General features: G+C 39.2%; 1 protein-coding gene across 1 annotated transcript in view; it reads left to right on the forward strand.

Moving 5' to 3' along the window:
* Positions 1-18,129, forward strand: part of fam135b (family with sequence similarity 135 member B) — a 367,782-nt gene that overhangs the window by 35,360 nt on the left and 314,293 nt on the right. The window lies entirely within an intron of this gene.

Genomic DNA, 18,129 nt, shown 5'->3' on the forward strand with positions numbered 1-18,129 from the left:
CTTCAGTGCTGCACCTCGGGTTGCAACAGCACTATCATAGTAATGCTGCTATACAGACACTGTGCTCAGGGACATGTACCCAGCACAAAGAGCAGACTGGGCTACTCCTCTTAGTTGTTCATTTGCTGTCATAGCATTCACGTTGAACCTGCCTGGATGTTCAGCATATTGCCTTGCCTTGACTTTTTGCACCTTGCCTCTCAGCCAGGGGTGCCAGGCTGACAGTACTGTTGTCTTACTGTGTTGTTTAGTGCAGACACAAACACAGGAAGCTGGTCATGGTTGTCAGCCTCCTTCAAGTCAAGGGAAGTGACCCTTAGTCACGTTGTCTCAATGTCCCAGCAAGGACAGACCCTGATGCCAGTCCAGGGGCTTGGACACGATGAGTCAGAGACAGGATTCTGTCCTCATGAGGGGTGAGGAGGAGAATGTTGGGCGGGTCACCATGTGTACTGATTCTTTCCTCTTGGAATCAGAGAGAGACACACATTCGAGGAGATGAAAGTAGGTGGCACAACTGTTACCTTATATGCAGGTGGGGAGGTGTCCCAAGTGAGTGAGTACAGAATGCTTGCAGGGTTTGTGCTTTTGGTGGCAGGGATGAGCAACAGTGAGCTAGAGAAGATGTCGCAGGCAGTAGGAGAGTGATAGAGCATGATCCTTGATGAGAGGTGGTTACATTAGCAGAGATAGAGTGAGCTTGAGGCATCGGAGAGAAGATAGCAGCATTTATGCTAGCCGAGTGGAGAATCTGCTTCCTGCACTGTTGGATATTCTTCAAGAGGGCTGAGACTACACTGAGTTGAGATACGACCTCTGACCTCCTGTTCTGGTCCTGGGGGAGAGGATGCCTCAGTCTGCCCAGAGGCATACTTCCAAAAACAGGAAATGATAGTCATTGCACAGAGAGCCACTTGGGGAATATGTTACCTCTGATTTGTTACAATTAGAAGTTGCATTCACTGAAGTGCTTACATGATTAACATGCCACTGGTAATAGAATCTCAGCATTGATGGGTTACAGGTGGAAGTGTAAAGATACTTGGATTTCTACTGAAGGTCATGGGGGAAGACTGGAATAGCGCTGCATAGGGAATTCACATTTAGTCTTTGGAGATTAAGTCTTCAATAACTTTAATCACAATGCTTATTAGTTATAGGAATGTAATCAGTTTGAAGCAAGTGTGACATTTATTGCTGTGGTTTGATCAGAGAAAGTGACTTGTGTTCAAATCAATCCTCTTAGCTAAATTATTTCTGTTTTGGGTAATACTTAATGTAGGTTGTTGGCTGATAGCCATGCTTGCCATTGAAATAATGAAATGACAAAATGGCTCAGCAATGCATTACACTTGAGTGTTATTGCCTATACATGTTATAGTCATAGTGAGATATATTGGGTTATCAAATGTACTGCAATACATTTATGTGTTAAGTGTTTATTGAAATACTTCACTCATCTTGCTGCCTTCTTTTCAGTAGTCTGGAGACATTTTGATTGTGATTGTTTGATAATTGTAGTATGATTAAAATTGTTAAGATAAACAAAAACAAACACTTAAAGTTCCTCTGGTTCACTTACTGTAATGACCTGACTCATACAAATAGCTGGATCACAAATGGGAGGCCTTCACTCTGCATTAATTCAAGGAGACTCTGTTATGAAGGATTTTTCCATCAATTCAATTCTCTTTCACGTATTCCTTTCCTTTTCATGAAATGCTGATGCTGCTATGAGCCATTTTCTTCACTACACCAGTGATTGAGTTATTTCAGAGTATATTCAGAAAGACCTGCTTAGTCTGCATGGCGCAATGCCATAGCACCTGAAACTTTGTAAACTCAAGCATCAGTGCTGTTGCTACTTTCCCTGCTTTGTTATGTCTTTATTGAGTGAATGTTATAGTGTTTTCCTCTGCTTCACAGATCATCTTCTGTATAGGACTTTAGTGCCCCCCTCCAATTGCTGAACTGAGTTTCAACCATAAACCCCATTAATACTGTGGCATATTGGACAGAGAAAGGTTTTCACAACTCACTGTGATTTTCCATAAGGTGTTTTATAGATCACGTTTGGAAAATATTCACTTTTTTAATACCAGAAACTCAATTTTCATTGATTGTTGCTTGACTGATTGGATATACCAAGGAGCCGATGGAAGACTTCTTCAACACTTCTGGTCAGTTTCGGCCGAGATTACCACTTAATGTTCTGGGATGATGATCAGAAACTGTACACTGCTCTGTATTTCAGAGTGGGCAAAGCTGAAAATGAGAGTACTCCTGTATCTCTGGGCCCAGAGAAACGATTTAATGTAGCTCTTCAAACAATCCAACTCAATAGCAATGTGAGTAAAACCCAATTGGAGAATGCGTATAGCCCACTTTGACATGTTAACAAAAAGCTAGTCAATCATGAGACTTATAGAACCCTGAATGCACATGGAAACACACAAATTAGAAACAGATTGGCCCCTTAAGCCTGCTCCACCATTCAATAATATCATGGCTCTTTTTGAATTCCACATTCTCATCTACTATTGATAACTTTAACTTTTGTTAAGTAATCAATCTACCTCTGCCTTAAAGATGACTCCACTGCCTTCTGAGGCAGAGAATCTATTGTCTGATAAAAGTATGCAACCCAGTGTTAGGCTGTCGCAAAATAAATAATGCCAATCAGAGTAGCTGTGTGACTGGGGTCTTCTGAGCACTATATATGTTAAACTCTTGATTTTTTTTTATTTGGCAAGCTTAATTCTGTCTCTAAGTGTCCTCTGCCCCGAATAGTACACCTGACATATCCTAAATTGATTTACTGTGCTACACTTCCTGATTGTTTCTCTCACAGAGAATGTTCTTCTCTTCACACCTCGTAATCTCAAGAGCAAAAACAGCCTTTTGTTTAACAGTAGCTAGTTGAGAGAAAGAAGTTGCTTGTTCTTTTCTGATTTTATTCCAGTGACCTTCTGTGATCCAGATTAAAGAGAGAAAACAGATTTGTAATGCCACAAAATTGCAATTTGAAACTAAAATGACGAGTACAAAGGTCAGTGAGTAATATAACTTTGCACAGTTCATCAGCAGTTACCCATTTCCTGGCACTCCTATTCTCAGTTGGATCTGTTTTATCTGTGGAGATACTCATTAACCGGAATAGTACAAAGCATCTTCTGGAACAATAATGAAACAAAAAAGCTAGCAAAGCTTTACTGACTGTTTATTTACTGTGTTGCAGGTGTGTTTAAATATTAAGGGAATTGAGATTCCAGATGATTAACTGCCGTTACATTATAATTCATGCACAGAACTCGATAAATAGCTCATCATATTGATACCAGATTTTACAGTAGATATACAAGTCATTTTTTAGAGCCCCTTCCAGAGATTACAATTGTTACACCATTTGTGCATGTGTTCGTCTCTCTCGCAAACGGAAAAATCTTCAATCCAAAACTGTTTGGCTATCTATGCCAGTACTACATAATTGGCCCTAACCCTTTGCTTTCTGCCCATAACCCTGCGGATTGTTTGTTTGTATTCAAAACTCTTTTCTGAGAATAACAGCTACATCTGCTTCCACCAGTTGTGGAAATCTTCCCTCCCCAATTGACGTTTTTGCTAATTACCTCAAGTATTGCTGCAATTTTCTTCTCTTCTTACATCAATGTTGTGTTTATAAACAGCACGTTACATAAATTTAAAAGAATAACTGCAAATGCTGGAAGGTAGAAAAGCTAGCAGAAATCATTCTGAATGGTCAGCAGCCAATTGGCATCTGACTGAAGAAGTCCAGTATTATCTAGAGGTCTGCTCCTTCACAGTAGATGAAGGGATCCATTCCAAAGGGCGCGACGGTTGTTTATTTTTCAGTGCTGACTGACCTGCCATGTATTTTGATTCTTATTCATCTAAGCTTTCTGCTGTGTGTCGTAATGATGAGGTCAAATGTCATTTTAAAGCTATAATACAAAGTAAATTCACTATCCTCAATTTATCACATCAAACTCATTCGTTACAAGTGCATTAGTGAACACATTAAATTTATTTTATGAAAGAGTTTAATGACAAATAATGTAAATGAGGCTTGAAATAAAGCTGTAATAACAACCATGATACAATTGTATTAGGAAGCTACCACGGGTGCATGGAAGAATGAGTGGAAATCCATTAGCCATGGTAAATATGCAACCAGGCAAAAGAAATTTGTTTCATCTGAATAATAGAGGGAAGGTGTTGAAGGAGCCTGATGTGGTCACTTTTGTCAAAGATTGGAGATAGGATACGATGGATTTTATGGAACAATGTGCTATGGTCACAATCGTTTGGTTTTGCACTCACAAACATTTTAAGGCAAGAATTAGGCTGGATATTTTTCATTGTCCAGAGAATAGTTGCCTGTGGAACAGGTTGATTTGCTCCACTACTTCAAAAGGTAATATTGCAGCGATCATTGTATATAAAAGGTACTTATCCCTGTATTATATGTCAGGGTTAGTATGATCTCCTATGCAGGCTTTGGTCAGCTAAACAGATTGAAGATAAATTTTTCAGATTAATTTTTTTCCCCAATTGCCAGGGGATTTTATTATCTTACCTCTCCCAGGGAATTTCATGTATTGGCTTGATAGATCAATGTGTCATTCTTTTTTGGGCTAAGCCACTTTGTTATATATGTCCTTCTTCTGTATTTTTAACCCATCTACTAAGTTATTCCTTATCTTTCATCCTATCTGATTACCATATTCTTTTCTGAAAACTAAAGGAAATTACTCTGCCATTGCTTCATCCTTTCTCTTATTTCTTTTTGATATTTAATCAGCTCCATCAATTAATTTACTGTTTAAAGTGTCTCAAATCCCACACTAGCACTTTAGCAGAAACACTAAGTGGGCAATTTTTGCATTCTAACAATGTTGCGTTTGAATGCGGCGCTTTGATAAGATGTTAAATATTGTCTCACGCCGTCAGATAAATATTGATGTGTCTCTTATGTCACTATTGTAAGAAAAGTGCTTCTAATATCTGAGACCGTACAGCTCCCTCATCCAATAATAGCAAAATCGTTCATCTTGGGGCTGATGCTATTTCAGAATGGAATGGTAGACTTGTTTGCTAAAATAGCCTCAGTTAATGCATTCCAAAACCAAGTGTGAAGTTTAAAATGTGATAATAAATTGCGCTCTAAGTGCAGGCTCTGTAATCTTTCCATTATGCTCTGGTGTCAAGCAATTTGGAAGGTAGTACAATGCTCCTTTTGTGAGCATATGTTGCTTCCATCCTGTGAGTTGATCATATGACCGTTTGGATTGCTCTCTCCATAGTCATGCTATCTAGATTCTGAGCTACGTCCGGTTAGGTCAGTGAATTCACTTTTCAGTGCAGTGTCTATCAATGTAAGGTCTGTGATCCTTCTAGTGTCGCTTTATCCCCGTGCAGAACTGGTGAGCCTGTGGGATTTTTGATCCATTTTTTGATCCTTTCTTTTTTTGATCCTTTCTTCCAAAATCACTTTTTTTTCCTGTGAAAGTGTTGTCTTATGCTGCAATACTGTTCTGTCAATGCTACTTAGAACACAAAAACATAGAAACTAGGAGGAAGGGAAGACTATTTGGTTCATTGATTCTACTTTAGTATTCAAAATGCTCAAGACTAATCTTGTGTCTCAGTGTTATACTCCCACTTTCTCCCCATACCCCTTGATATCTTTAATCTTAAGAAATCTTTCTATTCCTTAAGAGCATAACCATAAAATCATAAAAAATAGGGACAGGAATAGCCTGTTTGGCCTCTCGTGTCTGCTCCACCATTCAATAGGATCATGGCTAATCCAACATTCCTCACATCCACTTTCCTGTGTTTTCCCTATTATCTTTGATTCCCCAACTGATCAAGAATTTATCTATCTCAGTTCAGAAAATAAACAAGATCCACCACCTTCCCCCCTCCCCACCCCCCACACCCTCAGATGTCTTTGGCAAAGAGTTCCAAAGACTCTTAACACTCTGAGGGAAGAAATGCCTCCTTTTCTCATTCTTAAAATGGTGCTTCCTGATCTCAGTCTGACGTAACAGCATAAGGTCACATTGTGTAGGAGCAGAATTAGGCCATTCAGCCCATTGAGCCAGCTGTGCCATTCAAGGAGATGATAGATGATCTGTGAATCTTCAACTCCATTTTCCTAACTTTTTTCCCCATAACCCTTGATTCCCTTACTGATTAAAAAATCTGTCTGTCTCAAATTTGACTACGCCTAATGACTCAGTGTTGACAGCCTACTATGGTAGACAATTCACTGCCCTCTGAGAGCACAAATTCCTCTTTATCTGTGTCTTTAATGTGCAACCCCTTATTTATGGCTTCTGGACCTGGATTCTCCCACAGGGGGCAACAATATCTCCTCATCTACTTTATCAGGTCCCCTAAGAACCTTGTATGTTTCACATAGGACATCTCTTATTGTTCTACATTCCAATGCATACAGACCTATCTACTCCACCTCTCCTCATAAAGCAGTCCCTCTATACCTGACATCCGCCTAGTGAACCCGCTCTCAACTGTATCCAATACTAGTATATCTTTCCTCAGCAAAGGGGCCCATATCTGTTCAGTGTTCCAGCTGTGGTCAGACGAGTGTTTGGTAAGCTCTTAGCAAAAGTTACCAACTGTTATGCTCCATTCCTTTGGAAATGGACTTAAAAGCCAGTGAGTTGCATCAAATTGCTGTGAAAAGGATGAATAAGCTTGAAGAAGCGGATGGAACACTGGTCACTGATTCAGACACTGGAAATGACCAAAGCTGCATACAGTTCTCCACATCAACAGGAAAGTAAATTGTGAAGCGTGTATAAGGAAATTACAAATGAATGTGGATAGATTAAGCAAGTGTTCAAAGATCTGGCCAATGGACATTCTGTGGGAGAGTGTGAAAGTGTCAATTTTGTTGAGGAAATACAGAAAAGCATAATTTGTAAATTGTAGTAATTGCAAAACTTTGAGATGCAGAGGGATCTCGGTGCATCAATCACAAAATGTTAATGGGTGTGTGCAGTATGTAGTTAGGATAGCTGGTAGAACATTATTGTTGGTTGCAATGTAAATTGAATACAAGTGAAGTATGTTATGCTTCAGCTATAAAAAGCATTATTGGTGAGATAATTGCTAATGCACGATGCACATAATAAATCTCCTTATTTAAGGAGGGATATGAATATATTGAGGCAATACAGGAAAGTTTAGAATTGAACAGCTTCTCTTATGAGGACAAGTTTGACAGTCTATCTGCTGGAGTTCAGAAATATAAGAACTGACTTGACTAAAACATAACATCCTGAGGGGACTTCACAAAGTCTATGTAGAATGGATGGTTCTTGTTGTGGGAGAATCTAGAATTCGGGGTCACTTTGAAAATAAGAGGTCATCGATTTAAGCCTGAGATGAGGAGATTTTTTTTCTCTCAGGAAGTCATGAAGCTGTGGAACTTGGTTCCTTGAAAGGTGATGTAAGGCAGACACAGATAATTCTTGACGAGCAAGGTTGAAAGGTTATCGTGTTTGAGTGGGAATGATATTCACTTAGGTATATCTATTATCTACAGTGCGCTCAATCTTGCACTGTACTTGAAAGTACATAACGGAATCTGGTAGAGTTACTGTTGTTATACAGCAGTCAAATAGATCTCCTAACTTGCCCTAAAATATTTTCACCCCACACTGTGATTTACTTGTAACCTTGAAGGCTAATTTGAAGAGCTTGAGAGAAGTTGTTGCTGGCATAATTGCATTGCATCTGTTTCATTGCTGCATTGTCTGAGTGTTTTCATTATAGGTCAAAGAAATGTACTGTTGTTGACTGTAATTGCGATCACTGAGGCAGAGGTAAGGTTACTGTGGACTGTTTTACAAATTGTTGCATTATTCCGCATAATCTTTGGATCAGTGTAAATTTAATGTAAACCATTGTGTATGAAGTGGTGAAAATGAATCACTTATGTTGAGATCAATTTTATGTGGTCTGCACCTTCTATTGACTTTTTTTTAGTGTTTCATTGTTTTCTTTATGAGTCAGAATACAAATGTACAAATTAGAAGCAAGAGTTGGCAACTCAGCCCCTTGAGCTTGCTCAATCATTTCATGAGAACACAACTGCTAGGATTAATCAATGTTCATAATCTGTGCCTGATAACCTTTCACTCCCTCGCTGATCAAGAATCCATCGATCCCGCCTTAAAAGTATTCAAGTACTCTGCTTCCATCACCTTTTGAAGAACTGAGTTCCATAGACGCAGTATCCTCTGTGTGAAAAGTATTCTGCTTTTATCTTAAATTTAAACAGTGACCCTTAGTTTTAGATTCTTCTACAAGTGGAAACATCCATTCCAAATTGACCCTGTCAAGACCCCTAAGGATCACATATTTATCAATTAAGTCACCTCTTAGACTTCTAAACCCCAGTGAATACCAGCCTAAACAGGAGATCAGAATTCAAAAATAGCAAGATGTTAAAGTCTAGAGAAACAGGTAAGAGTTTCTTTGCTGTAATTTAGAATAATACTTTGGATTTGATTTTGAAACTTTAAGATTCACAAGATAAACTGCAAACCAGTTAAGATAATCAGTTAACAGAAACTGCTTTCCAGTGGCTCTGGTAGTTAGCTGTCAATTCGTTGGAGTGCAGGTAGACAGGATAGTGATAAAAGGCATTTGGTACATTTGTCTTTATTGGTCAGTGCATTGTGTGTAGTAGTTGGAAGGTCGTGTTGCAACTGTGCTGGGCATTGGTTCGGCCACTTTTGGACGACTGTATACAGCTCTGGTCTCCCTGCTGTAGGAAAGATGTTATGAAACATGAAAGGGTTCAGAAAAGATCTACAAGGATGTTACCAGGGTTGGTTGGTTTGAGGTATAAGCAGAGATTGAATAGGTTGGGGTTATTTTCTCTGGAGCATCAGAGGCTAAGGGGTGACTTTATAGAAATTTTTAAAATTGTGAGGGGCATGAATAGGATGAATAGTCAAGGTTGTTTCCAAGGGTAGCAGGATCCAAAACTAAAGGGCATAGGTTTAAGGTGAGAGGGGTAAAATTAAAAATGGACCTAAAAGGTACCTTTTTTATGCAAAGGATGGCGTACGTATGAAATGAACTGCTGGAGGAAATAATGGAGGACAGTACAATTACAACATTTAAAAGGCATCAGGATGGGTATATGAATAGGAAAGGGTTTAGAAGGATATGAGCCAAGTTCTGAAATGGGACTCGATAAATTTAGACTATCTAAATGGTCGAGTTAACCTGAAGTGTCTGTTTCTGTGCTGTACATCTCTGTGACTTTATAATTGGCTGGAAGCAGTTGTATGAATAGGATTTTTTTGTAGCATAAGTGACAACTTTAACATAATGAAACATCCCTGCCTGCTTCAGGGGAGCATTGTAAAACAAAATACTTTATGACACCAAGGTTCATAATGCAATATTTGGACAGGCAACAAATCACTTCATCTAAAGAGTGTCTTAAAGAAGAAATGATTCGGAGATGCCGGTGTTGGACTGGGGTGTACAAAGTTAAAAATCACACAACACCAAGTTATAGTCCAGCAGGTTTAATTGGAAGCACACTAGTTTGGAAGCACAACAGGTTGAATTGGAAGCTAGTGTGCTTCCAATTAAACCTGTTGGACTCTAACCTGGTGTTGTGTGATTTTTAACTTTAAAGAAGAAGGGTATGGTAGATAGGACAAAAGGAGTATGGCAGGCTCTTCAGAACAATTGAAATTGGTTGTGCAAGTGGGCCAGAATTAGAAGAGTGCAGGAATTCCAGTAGGTGGTGGAATTGTAGGAGATCATAGAGATTGGGAAGGGTGGTGGGATGTGAGAAAGGATTGAATAATCTGGAGTAACCAGAGGTCTCATCAATTGGCTGAATAACTGGTGAAAGACCTGCACTACTTCTTCCAGGGAAGGCCTTTTGCTACACCAATCATGCAGTGGTGAGATCAGCATTGGGTTTCACTTGGACTCTGGTTCCCTGGAGAGACAGAAGTTCCTTTCATTGAGAGCTATGTCTGAATAGATGATCGGGAGTGCAGGGGATCAGAGGCTGGGGTAGCAGAATAACCCCCAGCAGGTACCCCTGCTGATGACCAGCCCCACGGTCAAGTATGTTGCCTTTATTTGAGAGATCTACAACCCCAGCTCTTACACAGGTGATATCTTGTCTGCATCTGTTATGAATGTCACCATGTGGCTGTCTCTCATTAACTTGTGTTGATTCGAACAGCAATAGGCTTGAGACCCTTTGGTCATCCTTAATTGGCGGCAGGAGCTGGAAGGTCAACCACATGCCTGACCCACCTTAAGCCTATCTTTGGCTAAGGTGGGAATGTGGCAGTGTTTAAATATACCACCACCCTGCCTAATGAAGTATTTACCCTCTCTCCTCAAACTCACCAACAACATGATGATTAGATTTAAGGATGTGGATTTTAAATTCAAGCCGTTGTTTCATAAACTGCCAGTGTAGGTGAGAGAACAGAGAGTCATCCTTACAGGGTAAAATTGGGGAAAGAAAGGTGAATCTAGAAGCAGGGGTCAGAATCTCAGAAAAGAGACCACCAATTTATGACTGAGATGAGGAAGAATGTCTTCATATGGAAGGGGGTGAATCTTTGGAGTTCTCCGCCTCAGCAATCCTTTTGTACCTGCACAAAATGGACAGCAGCAGTTCTAAGAGGTGGCTCAATGCTACCATCTCTAGGGCAATTAGAGATGGTCAGTAAGTACTGATCTTTCCAATGATACCCACGTCCCGTTGAAAGATTCTTATCAATGATTGCTAATCTGATACAAAGCAACATTTAGCTGTTTGAGTCTGCTCCACCATTCAATATAATCAAGGTTCATCTACTGTCTCTCTCTGCCTTTACATTTTTTTAATAAAATCTATCTCTGCCTTGAATGTATTCAGTGATTTGGCCTCTACTGCCTTCTGTCATGGAGATTTCCTCATCTCACTCTTAAATTGTGTACTCTGTGTCCTGAGATTGTGACCACTGGTTCTCGAGTCCCCAGTCAAGGCAAACATTCTCTCTGCATCTAGTCTTCTCCAGCCCAGCTAGAATTTTTTAGGTTTCAATCAAAATCCCCTTTGATGCTTCTGCACTTGAGTGAAGACAGGCCATTTCCTCCTCATATGATAGTCTTGCCATCCTCAATATCAGCTTAGTGAACATCAAACATCCATTGCACTCCCTCTATGGCAAGTATATCTTTTCTTAGGTAGGAAGACCAAAACTGCACACAGTTTTCTAGTGTGGTCTCACCAAGGCCCCATATAACTGTAGTAAGACATCCCCACTTATGAACTCCAATCTAATTACAATGAAGGTGAACATACCATTTGTCTTTCTAACTACTTGATGCACCTGCCTGTATGCTTTCATTGACTGGTGCTCAAGGACAACCAGATCCCTTTGTACATTCACACTTCCATTAGATCACTTTTTAAATAATGTCCTTCCTTTCTGCTTTTCAGGCCTAACTGCAGAATTTCACACTTAGCCATGTGTTTGCTAACTCACTCAACTTGTTTAAATCACATGAAGCCTTTTTATTCCAATCACAACTCATAATCCCATCCAATTTTGTGTGTCAGTAAACTTGAAAATGTTACATTTGGTTCTCTCATTGCTGTATGTTGTCAATAGCTAGGACCTCAAACACTATCCTTCTGGTACCTCACTCATCACTGCCGTCAATTCAGAAAAAAAAACATTCATTCCCACTTTCCTGTCTCTAAACCAATTATCGGTCCATGCCCCTGTCCCATGTGCTTTAATTTGGCAAAAAGCCACCAATAAATTCAGTATCAAGATTGTAGTGTTGGAAAAGCACAACAGGTCAGGCAGCATCCTAGGAGCAGGAGAATCGACGTTTCAGGCATCAGCCCTTCATCACTAATCATGGCTTATGCCCGAAACATCGATTCTCCTGCTTCTCGGATGCTGCCTGACCTGATGTGCTTTTCCAGCCCTACACTCTCGACCCTATTCTCCAGCACCTGCAGTCCTCACTTTCTCCTACTACATTCAGTATGTCCAGGGCTATTTTCTTTAGCATGCTGGGATATCGATTATCAGGCCCTAGTGATCTGTAAGCCTTTAACCCCACGAAAATCCTCAGCAGCATTTACTTATTTATACTGATTTCATTCAATTCTGTCCTCTCTCTTTCAGCTTTTGGTTTCCTAGCATTTCTGGAAAATTACTTCTATCATTTTTTGTGAAGACAGAGCTAAAGTACATGTTCGATTCTTCTTCAATTTCTTTGTACCCCATTATAATGTCCCCAGCTTCTGACTGTAAAGGGCCTGCATTTACCTTCACTAATCATGTTCTCTTCAAATATTTAAGCAAGCATTTATGATCCGTTCCTATGTTTCCTGCAATTTTACACTCCTACTCAATTTTCCTCCGCTTGACCAAACATTTTGTTGTCTTTTTCTGAATTCTAAAATGCTCTCAGGCTTGCTGCATTTTCTGGCAAATTTATTTGTCTCCTGTTTGGATCTAATACTAACCCTTCAGTTGTTGCCCCAAATAAGAATGAATAGTTGTGTAATTTGTGAACACGTTCTTTAAGTATGAGCCATTACCTATCTGCTGTCAACCCCTTCAGTAAAGTTCCTCAATCCATCCTTGCCAATTAGTGTCTCATACCTTCCTTGTTCCCTTTGTTTAGATTCTTGATCCTAGTTTTGGATTGGACTACTTCACTTTCCATTTTATTTCAGAGTTCTGTCATATTATGGTCACACTGTCTCAAATCTGGTCGGCCTGGACGGGTTGGACCGAAGGGTCCGTTTCCATGCTTTATGACTCTAAGACTCTGAATGACCCCATACAAAATTGCTTAGTAATTCTTTCTTATTGCAAAGTACGCTGTCTAGAATAGACTGCTCCTCAAAGTACTGTTGAACAAAAATCATTATGTACACACACAGGAAGTCCTCCTCCACAACACCATTGCATTGGTTTGTTCAATCTGCAGTATATGTAAATTCAAGTTTCCCAGGATTACAGCTGCATCCTTATTGCATGCATCACTGATTTCTTGTTTGGTGTCTTCCTTTGCATCTCCACAACTGTTTAAGGTCTTTAGGTAATCCCCAACCATGTTTTTTGCTTCTTGGCATAACACGTGCTGTCGATATATCTATTCTTCTATTAGGGTGGGAGCTTTAGGATTTTGATCCAGGGACAATGAAGGGATGACAATGTAAATTAATGTCAGGATGGTGTGTAGATTAGAGGAGAACTTGCAGGTGTTCCCATGTCTCTTGTCCTTTTCGTCAGTGAAGGAAGGTGCTGTTGGAAGGAGAGGTCACATATCTGGATACTGTTATCAATACAGATGTTGGGATGCAACTGTTTTGGAGATTCCATTATCCAATACAACAGGTTTGGTTAATAATCCACAGCAAATAATCTTCTGGGGAAAGAAAGTACAACATAATTGAATTGCACACTACATTTGAGAGGAGCTCCAGGCTAAGGTTGTTTGGTTAAACAGACTCAATGGTATGCTGCTAAATAAACCTTGGGAAACATGTCAAGAAATTACTCAAATTGTTCAAAAATACATTTTTAAAAAAATGGCATTGGAGGTCCACCTGTGATGTAGTCTGATCCACCTAATCTGGACACTGTGGGCAGTTTAGCATGACCAATCCTCCTAACATGGACTGTGGGAGGAAACCGAAGCATTTGGAGGAAACCCCATGAGAGAATGTGTGAACTCCACACAGACAGCCTGAGACTAGAATCCCTTGGGCTGTGAAGGCAGCAGTGCTAACCACTGAGCCACCATGCCATGAATAGCTTGATAAAAGTTAAAGATAGTATTAGATTGAAAGGGGAGGATAATAATGTTGCCTAGAATAGTGGTCAGTCATAGAATCATACAGTAACAAAGAGGTCCTTCGTCGCTGAGACTGCCCTGACAAAACAAATCTTAAGTTTACATGAGTCTTACTTTCTAGAACTTGATCCAGAGCCTTGAATGTAATGACATGTCAAGTACTCATCATGTGCCTTTTAAATATTATGAAGTTTCCCACCTCAACTACTATCTCAGGCAGTTTGTTTCAGACTCCCATCAGTTTCTGGGTGAAAAAATATTCTTAAAATCTCCTAGACAACCTCCTGTTATCTAACCAAAGATTTTGCCCCTTTTTAATGATCTATCAACGAAGGGGAACAGCTGCTTCCTATTCACCCTGTCCATGCACCTCATAATGTTATGTACCTCAATCACACTCTCCTCTCAGCCTTCTCTGCTATAAAGAAACAAACCTGAGCTTATCCAGCCTCTCTTCATAGTTGAGACTCTCCATCCCTGGTGACATCATGGCGAATTTCCTCTTCACCCCCTCCATTGCAAAAACATCCTTCCTATAGTGTGGTGATCAGAACTCTAGCTGTGGCCTAACTAAAGTTCTGTACTGCTCCAACATGACCTCCCAGCTCTTATATTCTATATCTTGACTGATAAAGACAGGCATTCTGAATACCTTCTTACCTACTCTATTAAAAAGGTACCCCAAGATCCCGCTGGTTCTCTGAGTCTGAGAATTGGGTGTTTTTCTCAAATAAACAAATGGTCATAAAAACCTTTGAAAGACTGGTATACCAGAATAAATTAATATCGCAATTGTAAACCAAAATAGCCAAAATCTGCCAAATAAATATCCAGGCGAGACATTCTCAACAGGAATTCACATTTTGTAACTTTTTTTATTTCACATAGATCAACACCAACATACATGAAACATAAATTTAACAAGTACAAAAGTAAGTTTCACTTTAAATTGTTGGTACAACGAAGACATGTCTCACAGGACTACAGCACTGACTGTAAACATGACAGTATGTATGCCTGCACAGTTTCAAATATGTTGTTCTTTCTTCATAAGTTGTCACAAAATTGGGTGTCATCTTCAATTTTTGCAGGCATGATTATCATCAGTAAATCAGAGCTCTGTGAAAACTATCCCTTGGTTCCTCATAATCCTGCTGCTTTCAATTTCCATAGTTCCTTTTCAACCAAGCAACCAGTAAAACCCTGATTCAGCCATTTCTAAGCAAACACTCAACTCTGAAGTATCTCTGAGCTACTGACACAGTTTTTGAGGTTTGACACTTTTCTTTAGTCAGCTCACACATTGCTTTTCAGAGCTCCTGTTTTCTTTACTGCCAGAAAAAAAGGTATCTTCTTTAGAGTAATTTATTTTGCACCTGACATGAATTTTATGTGCTCTTCTTTCCATTTGTTTTCTCTTTGTACCTGCATCTAGACCTTCATCCTGTGGTGCTGTCCTTTGTGCTTTGTCTGCCAACTCATGGCTGCTTATCTTCACTTTCTAGCACCTTTCAAGGGTTACCAGGTAATTGTGGCCAGCATTCCTCTCTCTCCAAAAAAATTGCAAATGACCTCTTTGCAACTGTTGCAAACCCTTGAGTTTATTTCAAACATCCTCCAAAACAGTTATTGATTTCATAGATATTTTGAAGCAAATACAGTTCATTATTGGACTGCTTTTGGGTCAAAGGACAACATGCTTACCAGGAATGTAAGAATAAATTTTAAGAACTTTTATTAGTATGTTGAAAAAAAAGGATCAAATAATTGTTGGTCCTTCAGAGCCAGGACAATTATTGTCACAAACAAGGAAATGGCAGAAATGTTGAACAAATATTTTGCTGAATTCACTGTGGAAAAAAGATTACATGTCAGAAATGCGGGGTACCCTATGGGTGAGAAAGAGTGAGAAACTGGAGGTAATTAATGTCAGCAGAGAAAATGTATCGGAGAAACATGAACAACTAAGATACAGCAAAACCTGGGATTCGATGGTTTGCATTCAAGCATTCTAAAACAGGTAACTTTGGAAATGTTGGATGCACTAGATATAATTTTCCAAAGATCCTCAGAATTTTGAATGGGAAAGTAGAAAATGGCACAACACCATCCAAGAAAAGAGAACAAGGGAAAACAAGGGAATTTGCGGTTCATTTGTTCAGCAACATTCCCAAGAAAAATGTGGAATGTATTATTAAGGAATTCTTAACAATGGATGAAGAAATCCATAATATGATTTGACGAGATCGACATGCTTTTACAAAATGAAAATCAGGCAGGGCAAATGTGCTAGAATTCTGTGGGATATAACTAGTTGGGTTAAAATGGAACCATTAACTGTGGTAGTGAGGCAGGGATGATATTGTAGTCTGGATAGTCTAGATGGAGGATTGGCTCGTGAACAAGAAGCAGAAAACAGGGATAAATGGGCAAGTTTGCAGGCTGTGACCAGTAGAGCTATCAGATTAATGCCACGGCCTCAGCCTATTTACTCACAGTACCTTTATCTGGGTATTAATGTAGGTTGTAACATAGCTAGATTTGCTGATGATACAAATTTAGGTGGTAATCTAAACTGTAGGATACAAAGGAGCTATACAGAGATATTTACAGTTTAAATGGGTGGGCAACAAAGTGGCAGATAGAGTTGATTGTGGGTAAGTATGAAATTATGGTCAGAATAGTGTTCAGATTTTGTTTTAAAGGTGTAAAATCTTTAAGTGTTCATGTTCAAAGTGGCTTGGGTGTACTTATAACAAGGAACACAAACTTAGCATGCAGCTTTAGCTTGCAAATAGATGGCAAGCAATGTGTTGGTCTTTATTGTTTTTATAAGATGCCTGATAATCTGCCCCATACAGAGATTTGATGCATGAATAGTTATCTTATTGAAGCATGCATATTCTGCACAGCCTTAATAGAGAGGACCTTTGTTTCCCTTGATTGAGGAATCTAGAGCAATGATTACAGTGTCATCTGTGCCGTTTCCATGTAAAGGGACTCTGTTCTCTGCAGACAAGACTAATATGTTCAAGTCTCATGCCTTAATTTATTTACCCAGAAGCATGGGGAACCAATAATTCCTTATTACTTTCTCCATGGCAGTGTCTCGATCAATTGGAAATAACATACCAACCAATTAGTACCATCTTTTCTCCCTCATTATAAATTGTTGTCATCTGGTATTCTTGCATTTGTCCTGGTGAATGAAAAAGAAAAAAAACGCTTTGACGACATGATCCTCTTTTCAGTAACATCCAAGTCCCACAGTGTAGAATTGGGGTGTGGAGAAACTCTTCATTCAAAAGATTGCAAACGTTTGAGAATTCTCCAGCTGGAGGTTTGCAGTTGCTCTGTCATTGACTATGTTTAAGGCTGAGATAGACAGATTGGTGTCTTAGCACGTCAAGTGATTTGGGAGCCAATGGGAAGGTGGTGTTGAAATAATGACTACCTATGAAATCCATGTTGAATGGCAGAACAAGCTCAAGAGTGCATATCATGTTCACCTGCTTTGTGATCAAGAATGAAAAAAAAACACCCTGGGAAGCTGGAAAAGTGGGAAATGGGACAAAAGCACAGAATTAGTATCACTGAATTTGGAAATGGCACTTAACAAACAAATGAAGAAAAAAATATGGTTGACAAATAAATAGAAAAACTAAAGAATAAATAGAAATTCAAGAACCAGAAGTATTGAAAGGAGAAAGCACTGCAAAGGAAGAAAAAAGCAAAACCAAAGTAACTCTGTTAATAGGGCAAGAAATGAGAAGTGCATAGTGGAAACAGAATAAGTACAAAGAGCAAAATGAAAAAAAGGGGGAATTTAGTCAAGAGAAGTTTGTTTTTCTTAAAAAGATAAATGTTTTTCATAGAAAATGGGATGCACACTTCCCTGTCTGCAAATTACTTTCCTTTTCAACAGAAAACAGAAATGATTTATGTTAATGCAGTACCCGTCACACAGTGTGCTTCACAAGCTGTTTGCAATGGTGGACACGAATGTCATTTTATGTATTTGAAAGCCAAGGAAAATCTTACCTGCCTGTAGCATTTTCCACCTTACACTTCTTAATTTTAATTTTATTTACAGTGCTACTTTAGTATTCTTTGTCTTCCTTTGCGGCATTTTTTCCCTTCAATATTTCTGGTTCTTCAAGTTGTGTTCAGTTTTAATTATATAGTCAAGCGCCATCAGGATCCTTAATGAGTTCT

Source organism: Chiloscyllium punctatum, chromosome 5 (assembly GCF_047496795.1).
Source record: "Chiloscyllium punctatum isolate Juve2018m chromosome 5, sChiPun1.3, whole genome shotgun sequence".
Classification (NCBI taxonomy): Eukaryota; Metazoa; Chordata; class Chondrichthyes; order Orectolobiformes; family Hemiscylliidae; genus Chiloscyllium; species Chiloscyllium punctatum.